Here is a 23,519-nt window from a genome sequence, read left to right as displayed (position 1 = left end):
CCACCCCCCACAAAAACAACAAAAAAAACGAGTTTGCTGGTTTTTCTTACATACGTACATATAGTCGCTTTGTGCTAAAAAAAACCTTCAATGCGCAGAGTGGAGGGAGCCCAAGCTGAATTTGAGGGCAATTCGGGAATTCAATTAGATGCGTTTAATAGTAATCTCTCAAGACATATGCCCTTTAAGTTGGAGAGTGATGGGACAGTTTGCTCTCAATTTTGAAGATGGAACACTTGTACGGGAAGGGGGGAGTGTTTATATGCAACATTGAGGTTGTTTGGATTCTACTTCTGTACGGGAATGGGGTGAGATTAAGTATTAATTGTTTTAAGTTGTAATGTGATTGATGGGCACGAAGATACAATTAAAAAATTTTGAAAAAAATTACAAATGGTCTACTTTACTCTCTTAAGGTATTTAAGTTCATTATTATTTTTCTTCCACAATTTATCAAGAATTGTTGAAACAGGTTGGTGCCATGGAGAATACTAAGAATAAATCCACCCACCTAAATATTTGTAGATTTCAATTATCTACCACATCCCATCCTAAAACAATAGTTTACATCCAGACTGTTTTAAAATGTTTAATTTACTTTTTCAGTTTTCTGTAGGATATGATAGCATATTGAGTAGTAGCTTTTAACACTAATGCTATGATTTGAGCCAGTCTTTGAGACTATAATGAAAAAACTGTAAATAGTTGGGTGGGTGAATGTTTATGATTTGCCGTATCTGTAACCGTAATATCTGTGAGTCACATAATGTCCTTTTTTTCTTCAAATTAATTTCCAGTAATCTGTATACAGCAGTTTTTACTTCATATATTCTCATAGAATGGGAGGAATGTATCCTGGTGAGGCGTCAGTTATACGACAAATGCTCAATCCATTTAGAGTCTCTCTTCGGCATCTGTGACTCTTGTTAGTAAGAATTGTCAAAGCCCATCAGTCTCTCTTAGCCAATGTTTCTTGTTTGCCATTAATGGCTCGCGAATTATTCTTAAATTGAGCTGACCTTGGCATAGTAGAGAACGGCCATCTTAGAAGTTTATTTTTTCATACTTCTATGATGGCTTTCACATTGTATCCCCCACGTTGTGTCTTATTATCTGCTGGCTAACTGGAAAGCTTTGTATTAAAGCTTGCTGCATCATGCAAAGATATAATATAAATACAACAATATCTCAGCCGGATTTATTAAGACTGTTTATATTTGTATGTACAAGACATTACAATTAAAGAACACAAGACGAGAGGCTTCAAGATGTTTGTTCGATGTGCCCTTGGGCATCATATATTTTTAGAAGATCAAAAAATACACAACAGTTGTTACAGCACTGTTAGGCATAAATGCCAAGGCAACCCTAAAGAAAAGTGCACATAGTGCTCGTGACAGAAAAGTGACAGCGCAAGTGACAACGTGACACACCACAGCGTACGGCACAGGAGAAGATACAAAATATATACAAGATTAAAAAGTTCACACAGAAATTACTTCAGATACATAATTCATCATTTTCATTGTGTTGAAGAACCAGAATTCAAAGTGCGCATAAAGCGTTTTGGCTGGTGGGCAAGGGTTGACGGCGTTTCGATCCTATTAAATTAGGATCATCTTCAGGACCTGGGTAGCCTATTCGGAGAGTGCTGTGTAGAGAAAAGGGAGGTATCAGAGCGGCTGAGGGGAGAGCGAAAAGGGGGGGGGGGGGAGTCAGAAAATTTAGGAAGGAAGGAAAAATGCCTACCTGATGCGTGTCAAATTAGATACTGGCGCGGGGGGGGGGGAGGGGGTTGGTTGGAAACACCCGCTGAGTGGTCGAATTAGGATTAGGCTGGGCGTCAGGAATGAATCGTCCAGAAGAAATCTAAAAAAGAGGCATAGTGCTACGTGTCAAGGCGGGAGAAACCAGGGAAGGGAGGGAGGGTAGGGTGGGAGGAGGGAAAAGAAGGTGGGGGGGATTTTTGGTTGCTGATGTGAAGATAGGGTTCGCAAGTAACAAATGTGAGGGACGAGGAGGAGAAAGGGGGAAAGAAGGGGAGAGAAACGGGGAAAACAACCACAAGACCGGGGCGGGAAAAAAACTCACCGGCTAGGGGTAGCAATCGAGGAAAGGCAAGAACGGTTGCAGGGCTACAACCCTGATCAGTTTGCAAGGTTTGGGAAGATACCTAATGGAAGAAGGGGGTAGCGAAAAGGAAGATTAAAAAACCTCTGTGTAGAGGAGGAGATAGGCAAGGAAGCGAGGGTGTGAGAATAAGGGCTTACCTTGTCGCGAGGGGAAATGTTCAGGGACTGGAATAAATCCAAGGCTTGTGGATCGCCGGGATGCCACGGTCGTGTGCAAATTGCAGCCGGTGTCTTAGACTGGAGAAACGTAACTGGCTTTGAAAAAGAAATTGCGTGCGCCGCAGGTGATGACCCGGGGGGCGCTGATTGGTTCACCGGGGAAGGGGGCGGGGCGTAACTCAGGATGCCGTGAGAGGGGTCTGTGAGCAAGGAAAAGGAAACAGAAAAGGTACTAGAGAATTTCGGGACTAGCAAGGATTCAAGGCAAGGCAAATCCGTGATGGTTTTAGAAAGCAAATTGTAGGCAAAATTGAAACAAGCCATAAATTACAACAACTAAACGCAAAACATTCAAGGACTGTAGGCATGAGAGGGTACATGGCTATAGAATGGCAATTAACACGATACATACACAATGTTTAAGGGTCGTTTAGAAATGCAGAAATCCAGTATGTGAAGTATCATGTGGTAACGCATAATATTAGAGTACACAGCTAAGCGCATACCAGGTGTACTAGGGAACTGGAAATTGAAGTAAATAACAGGTACATCATAGGCGAGCAGGGGTACATTAAGACAAGAGGAATAGGATATCCGGTAGAAAATTGAATGGTGCTGTTCCACTCATCAATAGTATTCAACCCCTGGTTAACGGAGTTGCAGCGTGTTATCCATTTGCACTCACTCTTATTCAATAGAGATTGTAGATTGCCTCCTCGAAGTGGAAGGTGGGGTTGGTCAATTACGTGCCACTTTATGTCAAGTTCATCATGATTCATCTCCAGATAGTGAGTTACCAGGGGGGCTGTGGTGATTTTACAAGGTATCTTGCTTTTGTGCTGAATGATTCTTTGCTTAACCATCTGTGTAGTCTGACCGATGTAGATGAGATTACACGGGCATTCAATGGCGTAAATCACATTCTGTGAGCGACAGTTGGTAAACGTAGTTAAGGTGTATGATTTGTTGTTATATCTGAATTCCTTGGTGTTAGAGGTAAGTTCACAGACCCTGCATGTCTGGCATTTGTGGTGGCCGAGTACAGGTGGCAAACCCCAAGCGGAAGTGATGGTATTGGATTTGATAGATTTGGTAGGCCAAGTGATGGCATGAACTAGATGGTTGGAAAAGTTGTTCCCTCGTTGAAAGGAAAAAAGTGGTGGCTCTTGAAAGGATTTGTTGGTTCTCAATAATGTCCAGTTCTGTGAGATGATTTTCTTCACTTGATTACTGCAAGGGCTAAATTTGGATACAAACGGAATTAGAGAGTTAGTTTTCTTGGGTTGAGGAATGAGTAAAAGATCACGATGGCAGTACGAAGCACTTTTCCGAGCACGTGGGATCAATCTTCGTGGATATCCTCTGGCGATCAATTTCTTGAGTAGGACCTCCGATTCCCTGAAATAATCCTTACACCACTTACTATTCCTACAAATGCGCAGGAATTGGCCGTATGGTAATCCATCTTTGAGTCCGCGAGGATGGTAGCTCGAGTAGTGTAATAGATTCTTCCCTTCCGTGGGTTTACGATAGTGATGTTCCAATTTTACCTTCTTCAGCATGGATGCTCAGATCTAGGAACGGTAGGTCATTGGTTCTGTATTCAAAAGTAAATTTTAAATGAGGTTGAGAATTGTTCAGCCAATGGACAAAGGATGTTAAAGTCTCGGCACAACCTTTCCAGAGTAGGACGTCGTCTATGTATCGTCGCCACAAGGAAATTTGGGGTCTGAATGGATTGTTGGGGGTGAGTATGAGATATTTTTCTAGTTTATGGACGAAGAGAATGGCAAAATTCGGGGCAAAACAAGCACCCATAGAAACACCCTTGATTTGTAGGTAGAATTCATCTTGATAGAGAAAATAGTTGTTTTCCAAAGCAATGTGCAAAAGGTCCATGATGAAGTCTGTGGGGATACGGGTGGGTCTTGGTCTGCTTTCAAGTAATTCACAAATGGCTACGAGACCCTCATCATGGGGAATGTTCGTATAGAGAAATTCTATATCAAGACCCGCCATTAGTTCTGTCTCGATATCATAAGGTCTATCTTCGATGGTCTTAATCAAATCCATACTGTCTCGTATGAAGGTATCTGTGAGAGGAACACATTTTTTAATCACTGCGTCTATGTATTTGCCCAAAGGTTCCAAGACAGAACCGCAACCAGAGACGATAGGTCTGCCGGGGGGTTTTGTGATATCCTTGTGGATCTTTGGTAAGACGTAAATCACTGGTGTACGTGTATGAGGGTTATTGAGGAAAATTAATTCTTTGGTAGAAATGATATTTCTGGTTTGTGCTTGCTTTGTAATGCATTGAATTTTGCTTTTCAGATCTGGGAGTGGATCCTGAGTAAGTTTACGGTAATGAGCAGTATGTGAGAGTTGTCTTTTAATCTCAAGATCATATTTGTCATTGTCCATGACTATGATACCCCCGCCCTTGTCTGCTGGTTTGATGGTTAAATCAGATCTTGTTTTGAGATTAAGTAGAGCCTGTTTTTCAACGAGGGGTAAATTGTAAGGGACATATTCAAATCGTTTTTGTACCTCTGCGATCTCTTTCAGGACTATACGCTCAAAAGAGAGGATTTCCGGGGGCATGGTATATGATGGTGGGTTGAAGGTAGAGGGGGGATGAAAATGAGATGTGTTAGAATAGGTAGAATCTGGTTTGTCCGCAAAGAATTGACGGAGTCTGATTCGTCGAAAGAACTGTAGTAAATGTGCGTGAAGTTCAAAGAAATTGCTGCGTTCAGTAGGTACGAAACTTAAACCTCTACTAAGGAGTTTAATTTCATCATTGGAAAGGTTGTGTTTGGAGAGATTGAATATGGGTATCAACTCTGAGTTGGTATTGGGCTCAGGGATGTTGGGTTCCAGATAAATGGCGGTGTCATTAAGGGAATCAGTGGGGGTGATTATTGTTGGGGACCCCATCGATAGAACTTGTTTGTCTCTCTCCGGAGTATTGATTTTGGTAGTTGTTGCGTATTCGTGGACGGTTCTGGCCGCGTCCGCGACCTTGTTCTAAAAAATCGGTTGGTAGCAAAGGTGGAAGTCTGTTAATATTTCTGGAGGTACTAGGTTCGTCGTTTGAGTCAGAATCTTCAATTGAAGTATTCGAGGAATCAGAAAAGGTGATATGCTGGTTGTTTCGGCATCTACCCCAGTTGCGTGTTCTTGGTGGTTTATAAGGAGTGTTATAGAATCCGTCCTTGAGATAAGGGTAGGTTTTTTCTATGTTATAGTATTTGATATCTCTTTGTATTTTGGTGATTTTTTTATTGAGTTCAAATGTATTGAAAGTGGCTATGGTAGAGTTGATTTTATCAAGTAGATTTTTTGCTTCTGGGATAGAATTGTCCTCTAAGATGAGTTTTTCAATTTCAGCAATTTCTTCTAATTCTTTCTGGCTGTGTTCTATAGCTGTATCAATTCCTAGCACCATCCAATGACGGGAACAAGTAATCGCCAAGTGACCGAAACCAGTGCGGAACTTGGGATCCTGAGTAAAGATGGCTGGAACGTTACGTATTTGCAGACCGAGTGGGATAATCCCTGATTTAAGGTACTCGGTGAGCATACGGGCATGAAGGGTTGTACGGATTTGTTTCTTCTTGAGTTTCTCTAGTCTATCAAGCAACTTCTTGGAAGTACTGGTCGTGGAAGTGGTAGCAGAAGTGGAGGGAGCAGTATTGGAAAGGAGAGAGGGGCCGCTCAAAATACGTTGAATATAGTCTTTTGTGTAATTGGGAGCCTCTCTAGACATTTTTCAATCAGGGAAAAATACTGACTGAAAAAACTAAATTAAGTAGTTGGAGATAAAAGGCCAACCAGGGGGCCTACTCTCGCAGCTCAGTAGCTGCTCACAGTATAGAAAAAACCACAGGCGTATAACCCATAAACCAAACTGAGATCTGGGTAGGTACAATATAAATACAACAATTTCTGATGGATACATCTGCCAGTGGATTCCTCACCTCGCCGATGGGGTCGAAGGCGACGTCACAGACACACGGCTCCGCTCGTGACTTCGCTGACGTCACCGGCTCCATAAGAAGACCTCGTCGGCGTGATGACGTCAGTTCAATTTTTTCCGCGCCTACGACACCAACGGATTTCGGGAATCGTTACTAGTAGCTTTACTTGTTACTTTGTGTATTTTCTGGAATTTATCTGTCTTTCTTCGAGAAGATGTCGACAAGGAAGTCGGGTTTCAAGCTCTGTCGAGAATGTGGCAAGCACATGTCTATTACCGACCCACATGAAGATTGTGTTTGGTGTCTTTCATCCGACCACGATGTGGATGGATGTTCCAGCTGCCGCAAGATGAGCTCGAAGGATCTTAGAGAAAGAGAGGCGAAGCTCTTCATCGCTCGGATGAAGAAGAAGGAAAAAAGAGGAAAAAGGAAGTCTGGATCGGGGTCGAGGTCGGCGTCCAAATCGACTTCGGAGCATGCTTCGAAAAGTAAGAAGCATAAGAAGAAGAGGAGGCATTCTTCACATCATCACTCCGATAAAGGTTCGACTCCGAAGTCGCCTACTCTACGTCGGAGAGAGTCAGTGTCTCCTTCTCCAGTCCCGACTTCACCTCCAGCTCCTTCTTCTCCGGTGACTTCGCCGGTTCCGGCTGGGTCTCCGGTGCCGGTGTCATCCCCGACGCCGGTTCCATCTCCGGCTCCAGCTTATTCTCAGGCTCCGTCTCCGGCCCCGGTTGAGGATCTTCAAGCACCGGGTGAGACTGTGACGCCGCTTGTACCACCGTCGGCAGGCCCGAGTCTGGTGATGCCTGACCAGTATCCTGCATTCCCTGATCCAGGTCAGGATCCCACGCATTATCTAAATGCCATGTACGGGGTGTTTTCAAGGGCCATGTATACCTCTGGTGCACCTGTGGGTCCGATGGGTCCGATGGCTTTCAATTTGGGAGTGCCGCAGGTCTACCCTCAAGCTCCATTCATGCCTTTCTTTCCGGCGACGCCGTCTTGGCAGCTACCGGCGCCGAGAACATTGACGCCGCTTCCCTCTTCACCGGCGCCGACTCGACTTCGTTCGACTCCGGCTGCTCCTGCGGATCCGCGTACGGCGCCGCCGACGCCGCTGGTACAGATTCGTTCCAGAAGGGAAGCACAGAGAGTGGTGGATGAGAGACGCTTTCATTTGGAAGAGGCTGAAGAGGGAGAGTTAGTTGAATCTGATGAGGTGTTTGAAGAGCTAAAAGAGGCGAGTGGACTGGATTTGTCTCCAGAGTGGGAAATCACTCCACCATCAGATGAGCCCTCTAAAGATGCAGTGCCGTATCATGCGGTCATCAGAAAAGCTGCGGAGTTGTTGGACCTTCAGTTACCAACCACGGAGTTCAGGTCTAACATTCTTACTGAGGTGCTGCATTCGCCTACTGCAGTCTCGGAGCCTTTGTTACCCTTTAATGAGGCTATTATGGAACCTGTGCTAGAGGTATGGCGCAAGCCTTTTTCAGCTCCTGCGGTCTCAAGGGCAGTCGCAAGGAGATATAGAGTGGCTCCAGGGGATCCTGAATTTTTAACTTCGCACCCTTCGCCTGAGAGCTTGGTAGTTCAGGCAGCTTGTTCGGGGAGGTCAAAGGGGGCCTTTCCTCAGGTTCCAGGAGACAGAGAGGCCAAAAAGGTGGACCAATCGGCCAAAAAGGTCTTTTCATCGGCCAGTATGGCTCTTAAGTCGACAAACGCGACGTGTTTGTTGGGGCGCTATATCCACGCGCTCATGGACTCAGCGAAGAAGTTGGCACCAAAGCTGTCGGAGGAGGATAGGGCCGGCTTCAACGAAGTTCTCACTGATGCCCAGGCGGCGGCTCGCCAAGTCATTCAAAGTGGACTGGACACAGCAGACTCAGTTGCCAGGGTCATGGGGGTCTTCTGTCGCCACCAGGAGGGGTGCATGGCTAAAGTCCTCTGAATTCTCCTCGGATGTGCAGTCGACTTTATTGGACTTGCCTTTTGATGGGTCTGGTTTGTTCGGGAAGAAGGCGGATGCTGCTCTCGAACGCTTCAAGGAGAGTAAGGCTACGGCTAGCTCGTTGGGCCTTCAATCCCAGCCGAGAGGATCTTTCAAAAGATACAGGGGCTTTGGAAGGGCGACTTTTCGCTCTTATAGACCGACCCAGCAGCAGCAGCAACAACAGCAAGGCTCTTTGTACAAGGGATACAGAGGAAGAATTAGGGGTCGCTCACGTGGCCGTCAACTCTCCTCCTCCTCTTCCTCTTCCTCAGCCCCTCCCACCACCGCAAAGCAGCCCTAGATTCGACATTCCGGATCATGCTGGTCCTGTGGGGGGCTGGCTTACCCATTTTCTACAAGATTGGGAGTCTGTAACTACGGATCTCTGGGTTCTGGATCTTGTAGAAAATGGGTACGCCCTTCCCTTTCGGGAATTCCCTCCAAATGACCCTCCTTGCCAAGGAGCTTGCTCGGAGGACCACCGTCTTCTCCTGCAGGAGGAAGTCCTGAAGTTGTTTCAGAAAGGTGCAATAGAGGTGGTTCCAGAGCAGGAGAGGGGTCAGGAATGCTACTCCTGGTATTTCCTGATTCCGAAAAAGGACGGCAGGTTACGTCCGATACTGGACCTCAGAATTCTGAATTTTTACCTGAAACAGGAGAAGTTCATGGTGCTCACCCTTGCGCAGGTTCTTCAGGCGCTGAATCAGGAGGACTGGATGGTGTTGCTCGACTTGCAGGATGTGTATTTTCACATCCCCATCCTGAAGTCGCACAGGAAGTATCTCCGGTTTACGGTAGGGTCGCAACATTATCAGTTTGCGGTCCTCCCGTTTGGTCTTACTTCGGCACCTCGGGTCTTCACGAAGGTGATGGCGGTGGTGGCAGCCCATCTCAGAAGGTCGGGGGTCTCGGTTTTCCCTTATTTAGACGACTGGCTGATCAAGGCGGAGTCGTCGGAGAAGGTGCTGCGTCATCTGCAGGATACAACTCGGCTGTTGTACAAATTGGGTTTTTCGATCAACGTGCCCAAATCTCACCTGGTGCCCTCTCAGCGCAACCTGTTCATAGGTGCGGTACTGGACACTACTGTGTGTCGAGCATTCCCTCCTCCTCAAAGGATTCTCGACATACAGGAAATGATTCCTTTATTTTACAACGGAGCGGTCGTTCCAGTTCTGAAGGTCCTTCGCCTGCTCGGTCTGTTCGCCTCCTGCGTTCTGTTGGTCAACCATGCACGCTGGCACATGAGGGCGCTCCAGTGGTGCCTCCGCAAGCAGTGGTATCAGCACAAATGGGGTCTCAGGGAGTCTGTGAGGATCTCCAGAGAAGCTGCAGCGGATCTATCTTGGTGGAGCGTGGAGGGCAATCTGTCCCAAGGAAAGTCCTTCCATCTGCCTCCATCGGTGGCCACGGTGATAACGGATGCATCTACTTTAGGGTGGGGGGCTCATCTGGGGGATCTGGAGATCAAGGGTCTTTGGTCCCCAGAGGAAAGGTTGCTTCACATCAACCTTCTGGAGTTACGGGCGATACGTTTGGCGCTCAAGGCCTTCCTCCCTTCCCTTCGCGGTCAGTCTGTTCAAGTCCTGACGGACAACACGACTGCGATGTGGTATATAAACAAACGGGGAGGAGTGTGGTCTCTTTGTCTCTGCAGAGAGGCCCTGCGTCTATGGTCCTGGGCTCAGGACCATCGGATTTGTCTGATGGCAAATCATCTGGCCGGGGTTCTGAACGTACGTGCGGACAGTCTCAGTCGGCAGTTCTCCGCCGACCACGAGTGGAGGCTTCATCCGGAGGTGGTTCGTCACGTCTTCCGGATGTGGGGAACTCTTCGGGTGAACCTGTTCGCCACCCGCGAGAACGCGCACTGCCCGTCATTCTGCAGTCTCCAGTTTCCGATGCAGGGGGCGTTGGGGGACGCGTTTCAGTTGAGTTGGGGATCACGACTCCTTTACGCGTTTCCTCCCATACCCTTGATTCCTCGGGTTCTGAGGAAGATTCGCCAAGACCGGGCCCAAGTCATATTGATCGCCCCAGATTGGCCAAGAAGGGTGTGGTATACAGATCTTCTCCACCTCTCCTCGTGCCCTCCGCTCCGTCTCCCTCTGAGGGCAGACCTCCTCTCGCAGTCGAAGGGGCAGGTTCTACACCCCCACCTCCAGAGCTTACACCTTCATGCCTGGAGATTGAACGGGGCAACCTGAATTCTTTCTCTCTCCCGCCAGATGTGGTGGATGTTATTTTATCGGCCAGGCGACACTCCACCAAATCTATATACTCATATAGGTGGTCTAAATTTATGCTTTGGTGCGAAGAGAGGTCCATTGATCCTTTGAAGGCTCGTTTGTCTAACATTCTACAGTTTGCCCTTTCACTTGCTCAGCAAGGCTTTGCTGTGGCTACTGTGAAAGGATACTTGTCGGCTTTCCTTTGTTTGCCGGATCAGCCGTCATTATTCAAGTCACCTATTGTTCTTCGTTTTATAAAGGGCCTTACAAACAAGTTTCCTCCAACTCCCTTTATTATGCCTCAATGGGACTTAAACCTTGTATTAACTTATATTATGGGTTCTCCCTTCGAGCCCTTACACAAATGTCCCTTGAGGCTGTTGTCCTTTAAAACGGTATTCCTTATTGCAATCACCTCGGCAAGGAGGGTAAGTGAGCTTCAAGCTCTTAGTTCAAAACCCCCATTTTTGACTATGCATGCTGAACGAATGGTACTTAGGACCAGGGCTGCGTTTTTGCCTAAGGTGGTAACTCCTTTCCATCTGGGGCAATCCATTACCCTCCCTACTTTTTATCCTCCCCCTCACCCTTCCAAGGAGGAGGAGAGACTTCACCGTTTGGACCCTAAGAGGGCGGTGAGCTTTTACCTGGACAGGACAAAGGACATCAGAGTTGATGACCAGCTCTTCGTGGGCTTTGCTGGCTGCAGGAAAGGTCGAGCGGTGCACAAGCGCACCCTTTCCAGGTGGATTGTCTTGTGCATCAAGATTTGCTACTCCCTGGCTGGTAAGGAACCTCCGGAGGGTCTGAGGGCTCATTCTACAAGAGCAAAGTCTTCCACCTCTGCTTTGTCTAGGGGTGTTCCTGTGGAGGACATTTGTAGGGCGGCAACTTGGGCCTCCCTCCACACCTTCGCAAAACATTATTGCTTAGACACTGAGGTGAGGAGGGACGGACACTTTGCTCGTTCCGTCCTTCAGGATTTTCCGGTATAGAAGGGTGGACACCCTCCTCCGGGAGTGGGGACTGCTGCGGAATCTATTCACAAGGTGAGGAATCCACTGGCAGATGTATCCATCAGAAGAACAAGTTACTTACCTTCGGTAACGCTTTTTCTGGTGGATACAGTATCTGCCTGTGGATTCCTGACTGACCCACCCGCCTTCCGGTTGTCCATCCTTCTATACTTGTAATTCTATGCCTGTAATTCTATTGATGGGTTTCAAATGTGTTTATCACTGTCAAAGGCATTATGTTATTTCTTGTGCTTTGTTATTTATTTTCCACACTGGGTGTGTTGATATGCATGTTGTGTACTGTGTATACTGTATATATATGTATATATATATATATATATATATATATATATATATATATATATATATATATATATATATATATATATATATATATATATATATTGCTGTCAGCCTGTCCGTGTGCCTCGAAGGCACGGAAAAAAGGGGCGGAACTGACGTCATCACGCCGACTAGGTCTTCTTATGGAGCCGGTGACGTCAGTGGAGTCGCGAGCGGAGCCGTGTCTCTGTGACGTCGCCTTCGACCCCATCGGCGTGGACTGCTACAAAAGTTTCCGAATGTTGCTGGTGCAGGGGATATTCACAAGGTGAGGAATCCACAGGCAGATACTGTATCCACCAGAAAAAGCGTTACCGAAGGTAAGTAACTTGTTCATCTCAGCCGGATTCATTAAGACTGTTTATATTTGTATGTACAAGACATTACAATTAAAGAACACAAGACGAGAGGCTTCAAGATGTTTGTTGAATGTGCCCTTGGGCATCATATATTTTTAGAAGATCAAAAAATACACATAACAGTTGTTACAGCACTGTTAGGCATAAATGCCAAGGCAACCCTAAAGAAAAGTGCACATAGTGCTCGTGACAGAAAAGTGACGGCGCAAGTGACAACGTGAAAGAACACCACAGCGTACGGCGCAGGAGAAGTTACAAAATATATACAAGATTAAAAAGTTCACACAGAAATTACTTCAGATACATAATTCGTCATTTTCATTATGCATCATGCAAAGAGGCAGTTGTCTTGGAAATATAAAAAAGTCTGTGGTTGCACATTCCTAGTGTGGGGGGGGGGGGGGGGGGGTGACCTGTCTAACCCTAGAGGAGGGTGACAGGATGAGGGATCTCACCATGAAAGAGGCCCTAATCAGGAAGTTTAGTGTGCCCTCAGAGAAATGCAAAAACAAGTCAATGTGATAGTTCCTCCTATGGGGCTCATTTGACCCCATGTAGTTTGGAATCAGTAGTCTGATCCTCAAGATCACAAGGGATCCGAGTGGTCAGATCATGTAGCCCTCACACACCCAGTAGGGTGTCATGCTTCATCATCGGGTGCTCCTCTTCACGCCGGTGCTGCAATGCCTGACCGGCACAGGGGCTTTTTTATTGGAGATCTTTTTGATCCATATACACCTCTAGATGCATGCATCTTAGGGTGGTGAAGAAAGATGTGGTTAAAAGAGTCTAAGGGAGCCTAGGAATTTTTTAGTGATGGTCCCTTGACACGGTGAAAACAAAAGTGCTATATTGGGGTCACAATGGGCCTTAATAGCTAATAAGTATGAAATGTGGTACGGTCGACTTGTTTCATGACCTGTTTACTTGGAGGGTCAATTGGCAGTTCATCAGAACCTAGGAATAAATCCTACTCTATTTGTAATAATATACAGCCCCCTGCTAAGGTAATGGGTGCCCGCTTGAGTATGCAGTACTGCACCTGCATTGATGCAGTGGGGTAGATTCCACCCGACATTCAGGCTAGAAATACCCCTTGGGTCTGGCAGAGGTCCACAAATAAACCACGGAGAGAAGAGATCCTCGCAGTAGAGTCTCCTTGGATGTACCTACCTCTGCCAGACCTAAAGGGTTGTACAATTTGATTGCGCAAGAGCACCTGTTCAGTCTTTGTTCTGCAGATCTGCGCCAGCACCATGTTGATAGTAAGCTCACTGACTCCAGGGAACTTGCTAAGGAGGTGAACAGCTGGGTCAGCACCAGGGTCCATTAGAGGATATCTGGTGGGGTAGGGGGAGAGAATTACCTCAAGTGTGGGCAGAGTCCTCACCAGAAGGAAAGGGGGTGACAAAAATGAAAAATAAGGAGTTCTCCAAAGGGCCACAAACTAGTGCTGTGGTTCATGGTCCCATCCCTCCCCCATCGGTGGGCAGTCACTGTGGTTGGCTGATGTAGTGCTTGTTGAGGAAATATTCCCAGATAGTTTGGGTGACAGTGCAGAGGTTATCCATAGGTGCGTAGAACCCACATGCCTGACGATGCTAGGCACTACAGTTAGTGGGTCACCATCAATAGGTAGAGGCTCTCGGAGACACAGTAGCCAGCATGACAACAGTCAGGTGTCATCTGGTGTCTTCAGGAGAGGTAGTCTCTAATGTGTCCACCAGGTGGTTGCAGCTGACCACCTTGAGAGCCACTACCCAGTGGGTTTGGTTCCCTTCGAATTGGGAGGAGGGGGTCTCGGGTCTGCTTGATGCAGCTGTGAGTCCATCCATGTCTGTGGAATGTCTGCTGGTTAATGACCAGGAGCATATCACCTTGAAAGAGGTGGAGCTCAAGTCTGACGTGGACATGTTGGGGCTGCCTGAGTGGGTGTTTTTCGTCAGTGTGGTCAAGGGGACCTGGAGCCTGGAAGAATGGCCCAGGCACCTGAGAAAGGGAAAGGGGTGCAGGAAATCCACTCATGAAATTCTTACAGCCTGGGGAGAGGCTGAACCTGAGGGGTAAGCCTTTTTACGTACAGGGGAGGAAGTGGCCGAACTAGAGAACCTGCTTGAGCTGACAAATTGGCAGTAGAAAAGGGGTCCCACCAGGGAGGAGTTCTGCATGGTGTAGAAATAATGCCCTTCTCTTGAGGGTCTGCAGCAGCAAGCTGAGACCCAGGCAGCTGGCGACAGGAAAACACCAGATATACTGGGAAAATGGTCTCCCTTATAGTGAGCCTAAGGTTCCAGGGCCTAGTGCTACAGGGCCTTCCTACCGGGTCTGGCTCGTGATGTGCCACTGTCTGGGTAATTAGGGCAAGGCAAGACCTTTGACAGGCTTGTCACCCAGTTTTACTTGCCTTAAATGAGGTAGTCCTCGGATGGGTACTGTAGGTCCTGTCCTACCTGCCAGTGGAAGAAGCAGGGTATGTGCTATGTTCCCCTGTAACCTTTTCCTGTCGTTAATACCCTCTTTGAGAGTGTGGGCATCAACATCATTGGGCCTCTGGACCCCAAGACCGCAATGGGCAACAGATTTATTCTGGTCTTGGTGGACCATGCCACCCGGAAGCCAACACCCTGAGGACGGGGACTTTCCCTGTTGTGGCAAGGGCACTAATGAGGATCTTTTTTTCATGTGTGGGTTTCCCCAAGTAGCTGATATGACTTGGATACCGTGTGGAAGGAGTGTAGGGTCACCTGCAAGTTCACCACACCTTACCATCCCCAAACCATTGGGTTGGTTGAGAGGTTCAACTAAACCCTGAAATGCACCATGAATGGGACGTTCTCCTGCCAGGCCTTTTGTTTGGAACATGGAGGTACCGCAGAAGGGGGTTAGCTTTAGCCCCTTTTGACTTTTGTATGGGCATCCTGTGAGAGGGCCTCTTAGTTTGGTAAAGGAGGGCTGGGGCAAACTCTCAGGATAGCCCCCAGGAAGCAGTAAGCTAATTGCTGGCCCTTTGCAACCAAACAGCCCACTTCCCGAAGCTCACTAAGGGGAATCTGGAAGCTAGCCAGGAAGACATGAAACTCCTGTACGACCAGAATGCCACGTTGGTGGGGTTTCAGCCTATGGGAAATGGAGCTTGTGGAGCCCTGCCCTATGCAAGGCTGCTAATCTGGGCCCTATGAGGTGAAGGAGCGCAAGAGTGATGTCACCTACACCGTGGACTTCAAAACTCTTAGAAACACTTTGGGGGTCCTGCATGTGAACTGCCTCAAGCCCCACTCTGAGAGGTCTGAGCAGGGATGTGGAATTCCTATTGCCCGATGCCCAGGACATATTGTTTGGGGTCAAGGGCAACAAGCTTTCATGTGTATTTTGTCCTTGGGACAAGTAGGCCCAACCCCCTGCAGCACAAACCCTTTGACTGCCAGTTTTCAGTACCACATTATGGATAAGGGAAGGGCACTGTCTGCAGTTAAGGTCATATTTTTGTCCATGTTAATGCTGTTCAAAATTGATTTATGGTTCATTAATTGAAAGCCTTCATGAGTCCCAACCCACCGCTGCGATGGTATGGCACGGGTATCTGATTTAAAGGTAAGGAATCTGCAGCTCGAAGTCTCTATCAGATGAACAAGTTACTTACCTTTGGTAACGCATTATCTGGTAGAGACTCTATCTAGCTGCAGATTCCTTACAGCCCCACCCATGCCTCCCCGCTTTGCGGACTGATGTTATAGGTCTAGGGTTTCTCCCCTTTCAGTGCCCTAGTTTTGCAAACGTTTTCATCAGTCACTTCATGGCTCTGCGCTTCTGGTGTGGAAAAACCGAAAAGTTATGACATCCACGTGCATGGGTGGCGCCTATGTATACACCGCGACGCCAACGACGTCACGCAGAGCCAAATGGAGCCACCTGATGTGCGCAAATCGTATTGCTCTGCAAAAGTTTCTGGATCCAGCCCGACGCCTGGGGAATTCAAAGGTTAGGAATCTGCAGCTAGATAGAGTCTCTACCAGATAATGCGTTACCGAAGGTAAGTAACTTGTTCATCAGGGTCTCCCCTATGGATGACGCTACGGCATATCATAGTGTCATCCAAGGTACAGCCCCCTACCATAAGGTGGACCTTTACACCACCCCAGATGAAGAAGACTTCCTAATAGAGACCCTTTAAAAAACAAGGCACTCAAGACAGTATCTTCCTATACTTAAGGGGATGGTTATAATTTCCCTGTCATTTAAAGAGCCTTTGAAATCTCGAATGGTTACGCCACGCTTAAAAAGGATTACAAAACAGCTCCCTCAGACCCACTCCACTTCTTGGTCATGTCCCTCCTGGCTCACTGGTAGTCACCACTGTCGGGAAAATTGCAGCAGCCCTGGCTACTGGGGACTCTCTACCTTCCCACAAGGAGAATAAGGGTATGGATGCTGCAGGAAAAAGAATAGCTGTCGGTACAGTTAAACATTGGCACATTGGCAAATCGGTATGTCTACTAGCTAGATACAACAGGGCGCATTGGGAGGTAATGTAGGGCCTGTTTTAGCACCTTCCAGACTAGTACCGGAAGAGAGGGGGACAGTTATTGGAGGAATGCTAAACCATCTCTAATGCTAACCTCAGGTGTGCCTTGGATGCAGCTGATACCGCTGCAAGAGGAGTCAACCCCTCAATTATTTTGCTGTGCCATTCCTGGCTTAGAGTGTACAGCTTCAATCCTGAGGTGCAACAGCACCTTGTCTACTAGCTGTTCGAGGGAAGCACCTCTTTGAACCTCAGTTGGACACAAAGCTTAAACAAATAGAAAGGAATCTGATACGGCAAAGGGGATAGGGTGCCTTGTAGACCTCCTGCCCCTCTCTGGCAGGGATTCTTTTCGCTGACCGCTTTCTAGAGAAGGCTCAAAGCCCGCTTTCTCCGATCCCACCCACTCGTACCAAAGTCGGCACCAGGGCTATTGATCATTTTGAGATCGCCATTATTCACAGCAGGCAGTGATGAGGCTGTCTTTGGCGATTGCAGCTGGATGCCGAGAAATGCGTTGCTGATACAAGATGAGGTAAAACAACAATATCTCAACTGGTATGATTATTGAGGACAGTTAGAAATGCATGTACAACACATTACATAAAAGGAAAAAGGGAGACTGAATTTTTTTGAAAAGTGCACTTGGCATCATATATTTTGAAAACACAAAAAGTAGGTACAGTTGTAGCAGCACTGTAGGCAAGGAATGCGAAAACAACCCAAATTGGACTTGGTGCTCAATTGTGTATGTGACACAAAAAGTGGCAACGCAAGTGACAATGTGTAATCAGCGAAAACGGCGCAATTAGTGAACAGATATGTTCGAGGCATGTGGGCTGCTGAATTCATATCTGTGCATAGATCGCCGCCTAGTGTTGGGTCCGGATGTTTGCACGTTGTTGTCCTGGAAGAGTCTTCGAAGTATCACGAGATAGGTGACTCCTCCCCTGGACCACAGTGCGCATGGGCATCCTCTCCATCCTTAGATTGTTTTTTTCCGCCATTGGGTTCGGATGTGCTTATCTTAGCTCAAGTTAGGAAAATTCAGTTTAAGGCCAAAAGGCCTTTAGTTTTCGTCGGTACTGTTCCCGTTCGGTATCGACTACTTTCTTTACTAATTTAGAACCTTCTTCCAGCCATTCGGATCCGTTTGGTCCGAACATCGAACTTACATCGACGATGGAATCGAGGACTCCATTCAAACGGTGTCCTTTATGCCACGCAAAATACCCTCACATCGACGTCTACCCGGTATGCAACAAATGTCTCTCACCGGATCACGATGAGTCGAAATGTATGGCCTGTGCCCGATTCCGATCGAAGAAGACTCTCCAGAATCGACGGGCGGCGAGATTAGAAGCGCAGCAATCGGCGCCTGCCCCGGCCAACATCTTCAGCACCGACGAGGACGCAGAGAGCGTGGAAGAAGTTAACTCCAGCCCCGCTTCCGAACACGATTCCCGATCGGAAGACGACGAAGTGCTTTTTCAAAGGGAAGAAGTCATCGACGAGGTAGGAGACTACGATGAGGCCTTTGGAGCCGAAGCAGATAGCTCCAGCGAGGAGCCAGGCCCACCCGTCGATACGGAGGCTGTTAAAGTGCGTCATTCTAAGGCTCAGGTCGAGGGATCGCCTCCGGGCCTTACCCGAGATCACTCTCAAAGTTCTTCGGCCCCGCCTTCGGGCCCGGCCTCGAACATCCCGCTCGAGCCATTATTAACGAAGACGACTGGATTCCCTTCAACGAAACCGAAACCAATCGTCGCACCAGTTCCACCGAAAGTGAAACTAGATGCAATCGGCTCGAAGGGCTCGAAGCCCTCCACTCCTTCGACGCCAGCAAAGGCCGTCGGCCCCGAACGAAGTAAACGGGATTTCGGCGCCGAACTCACTGCAGCGGATATCGGCACCGACCCGAAGAAAAAGGCCCTCGGTCCCCCCAAAGCGCCTCGGCCTCCGGCTCTGAAGCAGTCGGCCCCGACCACCAAAGTCAAAATGGCCACTCCATCTGCGTCCACATCGAAGACAGCGCCACACGCCAAGTCGTTGACTCCATCAACCGTCGATACCTGTCTTCGGATCGATGACCCCATGGCTACAAAGCAGTCGACGCCTGCCTCCACGGTGCCGACCGGCTCCAAAGAGCCTTCTGCGTTCTCAGTGCAACAAGTCGCGGCCTCGTTGCAACGCATCAGGGAACGGGCAGCCCTCCGATCCACGTCGGGCCCCGACACGCACAAGGCCCCGAAAGCACCCGCGGCGCCAACCAGCATTACTTTTGGCTTGCCGCCGGCCACGGCGCCGAAGATGTTCGAGATCCGAACACGTGTCCGCCAGACACAGTCCCCATCTACTGGACACACAGACTCTGAGCCTTCACAGCCACAATTCATCGACGCCAACACTGGTAAACTGATGCTCCGCAAGCGGAAAATCACACCAGAGAGAGGACTGGACTCCTACAGAATACCTCTCAAGCACAAATTGCCAGTGGGGTCGGAACCAGTTCTGTATGAACGCTTACAAACCTATCAGGATCCCCAGTCCTTTTCTCCTACGCCTTCGGAGACGGACGCAGTAGAGGACTACATGGGAGATGATACCACCTACCCTGGGGATGTCGATCCTGATGATCATCTGCAGGACCCAGATCAGGCATGGGATGACCCTACAGACCAGGGTACCGCGCCAGATACCCAGGACACGCAACTTTACAGCGCCAAGACGTCTCCCACAGAGGACACTGCTGCCTTCAATGCCCTCATAGAACGGGCTGCCGCCAATCATGGAGTAGAACTCCATTCTGACACTGTTGAAGAAGACTTCTTAGTGGACACTTTCGCGTCTTCAGAAAGAACTATCAAAACTCTGCCCATGTTAAAAGGTGTTCTCAAACCTGCAAAGGACATTTTCAAAGAAACAACTAGGGCACGGGTGCTAAACCCCAGGATTGAAAAAAAAATACAAGCCTGCACCCGGAGACCCTATGTACATTAGGGGTCAGTTACCTCTGGACTCCATGGTGGTTGCTAATGCTCGCAAACGAGCCCATTCGCAGACAACCGGTGATGCTCCTCCCCCAGACAAGGAGTCCAAAGTGCTGGAGACATCGGGCAAAAGAATTGCAGCGCAAGCCGCAAACATCTGGCGCATTGCCAACACACAGGCACTCCTGGCCCGTTATGATCGTTCACACTACGACACGCTAGAATCACGACTCCAGCATTTGCCAGATGAATACAAAGAGGCAGCGGAGCTCCTCATCAGAGAGGGACAACTCCTCACCAATGCATCCATCAAATGCGCCCTCGATGCCGCCGACACAGCATCAAGGGCAATCAACACCAGCGTCATGTTACGACGACACGCATGGTTGAGAATCTCGGGATTCAAGCCAGAGATTCAAAACAACATCCTAAATCAGCCAGTCAACCCCGACTACTTATTCGGCCCTGAGGTTGACACTACCCTCGAAAAAATTAAAAAAGACACTGACACTGCGAAATCAATGGGGGCTCTGCAGACGCAGCAATTTCGTAGTGGCTCCTTTCGTCGCCCCGGGAATAGAGAAGAAGCTAGAGGCCAGGGGTCACAGCAGCAATACACTAAAGGGGGCACACAGAGTTCCTACGATAAAACCAACAGAGGTGGATATCGTGGCTCCAGCACCAAGGGCAGAGGACGTGGTTACGGCAACACCAGGTCCTCCCCCAAAAACAAACAGTGACGCCCTCTCCCTTCCCCCCGACCACATAACACCTGTCGGGGGGAGACTCCAGCGGTTCTTGTCCACGTGGAAAGCCATCACCACAGACAGGTGGGTCAGGGACATTATCCAACACGGTTACTGTCTCGAATTCACCTCCACTCCACCCAACATACCGCCAAAGCACCGTCCTATGTCCGTAGAGCACTTAGCATTATTGCAGCAGGAAGTGCTAAGTATGCTGCAAAAAGGTGCAATAGAGGTCGTGCCCGTCAACCAGCAGGGGACAGGGGTGTACTCTCTGTACTTCTTAATACCAAAGAAGGACGGGTCACTCAGACCTATACTAGACCTGAGACCCCTCAACCACTACATTCTCTCGGAGCATTTCCATATGCTCACCCTACAGCAGGTTCTCCCGCTGCTCAGTCGGGGAGACTTCCTAGCAACACTAGACCTCAAAGATGCCTATTTCCACATACCTATACACCCATCACACAGGAAATATCTCAGGTTCACCATTCAGGAACAGCACTATCAATTCAAAGTTCTCCCCTTCGGGGTAACAGCACCCAGGGTTTTCACCAAGTGACTCGCTACGGTGGCTGCACATCTGCGAAGACAACAAATTCACGTCTACCCTTATCTGGACGACTGGCTTGTTCAGGCAAAGTCAGCCCAGCAATGTGCCAGCCACATGTCCCTCACCATTCACCTTCTTCACAGTCTGGGATTCTCACTAAATTACCCAAAATCACATCTCCAACCCGCACACGTACGACAGTACCTGGGCGCGACCATAAACACTCTGGCAGCCACAGCTCAGCCAAATTTAGTGAGGATCAACAGCATGCAACTGCTGATCTCAAAGTTCAAACCTCAACACTCCCTTCCTGCGCGAGTGTTCATGCAGTTGATAGGCATGATGGCCTCCTGCATCTTCATAGTCCCGCACGCAAGACTACATATGCGCCCGCTTCAGGAGTGCTTGGCACGTCAATGGAACCAGGCTCACGGGCAATTAAAAGACCTAGTGTTGGTGAGCGGTCGGGCATACAACTCTCTGCATTGGTGGAATCTGCAAAACCTTTTCAAGGGCCGACCGTTCCAGGAGCCTGTTCCACAAATAATACTGACAGCGGACGCCTCTCTCCAGGGTTGGGGAGCTCATGTACTCACTTACACAGTGCAGGGACTATGGACGACACAACAAAAGAAGATGCACATCAACGTTCTGGAACTGATGGCAATCTTCCTAGCCATGAAGGCATTCAAAGTACACTTGTGCAACAAAGTCGTGTTGATCCGGACGGACAACATGACTGCCATGTACTACATACAGAAGCAGGGAGGAACACACTCTCCACAGTTGTCTCACCTGGCTCAGAGCATGTGGAAGTGGGCCATTCAGAGGAACATATTCCTCATGGCAGAACACCTCCCCGGCAAGGACAACAAGATGGCGGATCTGCTCAGCAGACACAGCCACCAGATGCACGAGTGGGAGCTACACCCATCAGTACTCCAACCGTACTTCCGACAATGGGGTCATCCAGAGATAGACCTATTCGCCACAAACGAAAACGCAAAATGCCAAAGCTTTGCCGCCAGGTTCCCACATCCTCAGTCACAGGGCAATGCGATATGGATGAACTGGTCCGGCAGATTTGCGTACGCTTTTCCCCCAGCGCCATTGATACCGCTAGTGGCACGCAAACTGCGACAACACTCTCTGACACTCATTCTAGTTGCTCCCACATGGGCGCGCCAACCATGGTACACCACCTTTCTAGAACTTTCCGTGGTGCCGCATCAGAGGCTGCGGATCAAACCCGCACTTTTAACGCAGAACCATGGCGAAATTCAGCACCCAGATCTGCAACAGCTAAACCTGGCAATCTGGCTCCTGAAGTCTTAGAGTTTGGCTACCTGAACCTGCCACCTGACTGTTTTAATATCATCAAGGAGGCCAGGAGACCCACTACCAGAGCTTGCTATGCGGCTAAATGGAAGAGGTTTGTCATTTATTGTACCAACAATGACATTAACCCGCTAGACGCATCCATTCAAAACATCATCTGTTACCTCTTACACCTATACCGATGCAATCTGGCATACACCTCAATACGTATCCATTTAACCGCAATAGCAGCCTATCTCAAACAGGCAGCACCTCTCTTTATTCAGAGTGCCTGCCATCAAAGCCTTCTTGGGCGGACTCTAACGAGTAATTCCCCCAAGACACCCACCAGCACCGGTGTGGAACCTCAACTTGGTCCTCACCAGACTGATGGGTCCTTCGAACCTCTCCACTCATGTGAGATTCAATTCCTCACCTGGAAAGTAGCTTTCCTAGTAGCAATTACTTCGTTAAGAAGAGTTAGTGAACTCCAGGCACTGACCATTCAAGAGCCATTCATACAGGTCCACGCAAACCGGGTCGTACTACGTACCAACCCCAAATTCATGCCTAAAGTACTATCGTAGTTCCACATGAATCAAACTATTGAACTGCCCGTTTTCTTTCAAAATCCACAAAATGTCGCTGAGAGAATGCTCCATACACTAGATGTAAAGAGGGCCCTCATGTACTATATAGACAGAACTAAGGACTTTAGAAAGACAAAACAACTTTTCGTTGCCTTTTCTCCACAACACAAGGGCAACGCCATTTCCAAAGCAGGAATAGCCAGATGGATTGTTAAATGTATTCAAATTTGCTATCACAAAGCTAAACGCACATTAACGATTCCCCCACGAGCCCACTCCACACGAAAGTTAGGGGCGTCCATGGCTTTCCTGGGGAACATTCCTTTACAGGAAATATGTAGAGCAGCCACATGGTCCCTGTACATACATTTACCAAACACTGCTGTGTAGGTGTACAGTCAAAATAGCAGGCAGCTGTAGGACAGGCTGTTCTCAAAACTCTTTTTCAGACTGCTGCAGCTGGCACGGGTAGCCGCCGCTAATAGGAGGTACTGCTATGTATTCTATGCACAGATATGAATTCAGCAGCCGGCATGTAGGGCTGCTGACTTTCAAATCGCCCACCCTCCTCCCCGGCACC

At 48.3% G+C, this 23,519-nt stretch overlaps 1 protein-coding gene across 2 annotated transcripts in view; it reads left to right on the top strand.

Moving 5' to 3' along the window:
• The window catches only part of CTCF (CCCTC-binding factor), a 656,010-nt gene that overhangs the window by 492,759 nt on the left and 139,732 nt on the right, over positions 1-23,519 (top strand). The window lies entirely within an intron of this gene.

Source organism: Triturus cristatus, chromosome 12, assembly GCF_964204655.1.
Source record: "Triturus cristatus chromosome 12, aTriCri1.1, whole genome shotgun sequence".
In the NCBI taxonomy this organism is placed as follows: domain Eukaryota; kingdom Metazoa; phylum Chordata; class Amphibia; order Caudata; family Salamandridae; genus Triturus; species Triturus cristatus.
This window is presented reverse-complemented; position numbering and strand designations above follow the sequence as displayed.